Source organism: Corvus brachyrhynchos, unplaced genomic scaffold (assembly GCF_000691975.1).
Source record: "Corvus brachyrhynchos isolate BGI_N302 unplaced genomic scaffold, ASM69197v1 scaffold523, whole genome shotgun sequence".
In the NCBI taxonomy this organism is placed as follows: Eukaryota; Metazoa; Chordata; class Aves; order Passeriformes; family Corvidae; genus Corvus; species Corvus brachyrhynchos.
Window position 1 is genome coordinate 2,649,361 of NW_008237265.1, and position 4,460 is coordinate 2,653,820.

Genomic DNA, 4,460 nt, shown 5'->3' on the forward strand with positions numbered 1-4,460 from the left:
GATTGTGTCTATGAGATTTAAAAAATTACCAATATTCTTTTTGTAGAACTGAAACAGCTATTTGTTATTTTTAGGTATTAGTGCAACATTTTAATGAGGTTTGATATGAGATTTTTGTATGTTGCAGATTTACAAATTTGGGGTGTGATTTCCTTATTACCTTTGTGGATTCATTGAGCAGTTAATACCTTATAGACTTGAGATAGCATAATAAGTGTAAGAACCTGTGAGGGATTAATGACAAAATAAAACTTGTATGACTTTACAAAAGTATTAATCCAGAGAAGCAATGAAAGAGATTGAGATAGCTTGAATGATAAAGAATATTACAACTTTTTGTGAATTAAGGCACCATTCAGTATTTGAGAACCATTTGCCAACTATATCCAGGAGGACTCTTGTGGTATATAAATGCATAACCCAATAATATCTTTTTAATTAAAAGTGCAGAATCCTTCTGCTGAGATTCTAAACGTTAAAAAAGAACAGCAGCCCATCTGTAGCGACACACTTTTTAGAGTGTGATCTGTAGTTCACAAGACAGAGCTGAAGACATCTGCATAACACCATGCACATGTAAAATCCTTTTGCTACCTGTCAACGTCCTCTGCCTGTGTAATGCAAAACAATGTTCCTGTCTCTCACTAGGCTCAGCAAAACACTTTTTTGGCTGTTAGGTTCCTGATGGGAACAAGGTTTTCTTTCACTTTTAAATTTCTCAAAATAAATTTAATATTTTTTACTGTATTTCAGCCAATTCTAACTATGTGTGACTATATAAAGGACTCCAAGCATGCAGAGACATTGTGCTCATTCTTTCTGTGTGCCAGGAAGGAGTACCTGGGCTGTTTGTGGCCTTCTTGTCCCTGCCCTGCAACATCTGAATAGAGCATCAGGCTTCCAATGGCTTTGCTAAACTGGGGAGCTCAGCTCAGTGAATGGTCAGTAGGATGACAGGAGCATCCCTTCTCCTGGTTTGCAGTGGGGAGTGGAACAGGTCTGGTGCCAAGGAAACTGCCTCCTTCTGAGAAGCATGGGTGTGATGATTTAGTTGTTACTGAGCTCAAATTTGATGTCATGATCTGAAAGAAAGGCTAATTTTTACACTTTTAAGTATCTCAGGGTAGAATTTTTATATGAAATAAGGCTGGAAAAATTAGGTCTTTTTCATGCAAAAGCTGATTATATTGATACTCTGTAGAGCTGCTGTGCCATGTAAGCTATCACTTCATTGTGCACGTAATACAAATTCACTTGACTGTGTATGCTTTACAGAGGTCTTATCACTGTGACTTTTAATCTTTCATATTTATGGCATTGTGAAAAAGCAACAATGATGTCTAAATCTGTGTAAAAATTATCAAACCATAGAGTGTAGGAAGTCAGATGAATTTCCCCTGTATATATTTTGCATAGCTGTTTTATGTATTACAGTGCACAACTTATCAGAACTGCTTGCTCACATGCTGTAGCCATTTACGCTACAGCTAATTAATGTAGGCTATGACTGCACTTCCCTTGAGTTGTTTGGTTAAGAGCTCTCTAGAAAAAAATAAATAAAGTAAAATCTTTTATAGCATCAACAATATTTTTTCCCGTACATAGGTCCAATGTTTACATTTCATGCTGCTAAGTTAGATCTTTATCTTTTTTTATCTGTAAGAAGGAAAATAAGGTAAGTGCAAAAATGTGTGACAAGTGGTCATAAATACAAATGTGTTGACCTCTTTAAAAAATGCGACACATGCCTAAAAGTTTCCATAAAACAGTGGTCCTGAATCTTCCCAACAGCAAAGTGTCTGTAACTTCAGACCCTTCTGTGGTAAGCTGCAACTGGGAGGCTTCATTTGGGAAGCCCTACAAAGGTGAAAGCACTAAGTCTATGTTTACATGGGGAGATAAAGCCTTACGTGTTGTCCGTGTATATACACTGTATTTAACAATGTATCTGTGATAGAACCCCTGATCCTCAAAGCAAGCCCTTATTCTGAAGAATAAGAAATTGGAAGTTGTGTGAGAAATTGTTTTCAGAAGAAAATATCCGTCACTTGGCTGCTGGTAAGATCTGACACCTAAAAAGGCAGCTGAGCAGCGATGGGTATGGGATTCAAGGTTAACAGAGCACAGACCTCTGTCAGGCTTCAGAGAAAAACTGAAAAATGAAGAGCAACCAGACAGTTCTTTTCTGATAATAGTAGATTCCTGTGACATGGAACTTCCAAAAACATGAGAATTGGCAATTTATTATGCTATGCTGCAGCTCACATAGAATTACAGGGACCTGACACAAATTGCAGATGGTAGTGATGGATCCAACTTGCTTTTCTTTTTACCTTTACTGCTGAGAAAAGTTAGCGATACCAAAAATTGTTCCTCCCGCCAAGGAGGTAAGTTATTCTTTCTTGTATTTCTACCCATAATAATTCCCCAGATTGTAGAGGTGCAGATCCTCTTATGGAGGTACTGGTTATATAAGCTGTGCCTGGGCCCATCTGCATTTCACTATCTATGAACCTGTAAAATCTACCAGGTTATGTGTTTAACTTCTGCTAATAAACTTACCTGTGCAGAGTTCCAGGGAATTCCATCAGTCTTCTGAATAGTATTTCATTGTGACACAGCTTTGTTGTTTGTTGAGGTCTTTGCCAAGATTCATTAACAGTAGTGCATGCTGGAGATTTATTTGGCTGTGGCATAAATTCCTGGTGCAAACCGATTCTTCACCAGTCTCTTCCTGAAGTGCTGATGGTGATTCAGGATGACAGCCTTCCCTTCTGTCCTTCCCCACAGATCTGGATCTTATAGAAGCCAATGATGTAAAGCGTGCACAGTAATCCCACTCTGCCAGACCAGCTCCACCTGTGAAATACTTGGGGCAAAGAGAGATGGAGTACACAGAGGCCAGGAAACTGATACTAGACAGCAAGAGCCCTGAAGCAAAGCAGGAGAAACCCATTCTAGAGAGACCAACAAAGATTTCCCAGCTGGAAGACAACAGACAGCCCAATAATGTGACTAGACAGGCTGGATGATCCAAAGGGTCTTTTTCAACCTGAATGATTCTGTTCTCTTCTTTGTATCTCTCTGGTTTTGCCCTTTAAGCAACTGACATTGAAAGGCAGACTGAGGGTCAGAGTTTCATAATTTTAATATTGCATTTCTAGGATTCTCCTTTCAATTTGCGAGCTTGAGAAGTGCAAGACAAAGCCAATTTGTGTCAGCTTCTGCCTCCCAAACCTTGTAAGTTGTAGCTGTTATACCTGAGAGAATACTGAATGACTGTTTGTCCTCAACTGGTTTTCAACGTTTGATTCATCTGTGTAGGGTAGAAGAAACAGTTTTATCTTCTCTGTTTAACATGCAAATAAGTGCCTACATGTGTGCATCCTATGGAAGGAAATCCAAGAGGAAGGTGGGGGTTGTATATGAAAATAGAGAACACTGCTTTTTTTGTACTTTTTTTTTTTTTTTTTGCAGAGTGCTGTGTGTTAATGGAAACAGTAAGAAAAATTGCTGCCTGGGAGAGACAGCAATTAACTACCACACAAACAACCTTCTGATATCAAATTGCTAAGTCCATCTACACTCAAAATACAAAGACTGAGGACTACACGAGGAAGATGAATAACTTATTTTCTGGCTCATATTTTTCATGCAAGTAACATGTCTGCCCAGCAAAGCCACAAGAACACCAAAAGCACTGGGGACAAACAAACTGGAGATGCTGTGGCCTTATGTGTTAGAATAAGAAACTTCCCTAACAGAACAGAAAGTCTGCTTCCCAAAATAGTTGGGGTTTGTTAACAGGCCAAAACTTGTGCCCATACCACAGCCTTCCATGTGCCTCAATGAGCATGTAAAAATTATCTATTCATCTCTGAGAAACTGATGACACTCTTGCTAAAATTAATTTAGTATCTTAAAAATGTATCTACAATGTAAGCTCCATCTGTGCTCACAGGGTGTTCTGATCCTTTCACTTTTGTTTCTTTAGCAATTATGTCAGTAGCTTATGTAGAAAAATAACATAACAAATAGTTAACTAGCCAAGCCACAAACATTATCTCTTTCTGCTTCATAATAAGAGCTAATTCCAGCAGTAGTTACTAATTTTCACTCAACTTACTGATTCTTTTTATGGATTTTCCTTTTTGTTTTTCTGTAAATGCTGCCGGCTTCACCTGCTGGAATCAAAGAAGGGTAGGCAGCATCATATGGCATGTCAGATTATTAAAGCCTTCAAGCAATCTTGAAAAAAATTAACGATAAAAACCCCCATCACTTTACAAAACCTGTGTTCTTCTCAAGCAACTTAAAAAATAAAAGTAGTAGCTGAAATGTCAATTAAAAAAAATTCCTAAATTTTGGGATTAATGACGTCACTCTTGGTGAAAATTTACCAAAACCAGAAGAATTTATACAAAAGGAACAAATTGTAATGTACATTTACAATTCACAAA

The 4,460-nt window shown here is 37.9% G+C and overlaps 1 long non-coding RNA gene across 1 annotated transcript in view; it reads right to left on the reverse strand.

The window, feature by feature from the left end:
• Nucleotides 1-828: 828 nt before the first annotated feature.
• Nucleotides 829-4,460, reverse strand: part of LOC108445780 — a 12,384-nt gene continuing 8,752 nt past the window's right edge. Inside the window, exons 2-3 of the long non-coding RNA XR_001860758.1 lie at nt 1,247-1,253; nt 829-840 (exon numbers count right to left, since the gene is read on the reverse strand). This is a non-coding gene — a long non-coding RNA (uncharacterized LOC108445780). The remainder of the gene's footprint in view (nt 841-1,246; nt 1,254-4,460) is intronic.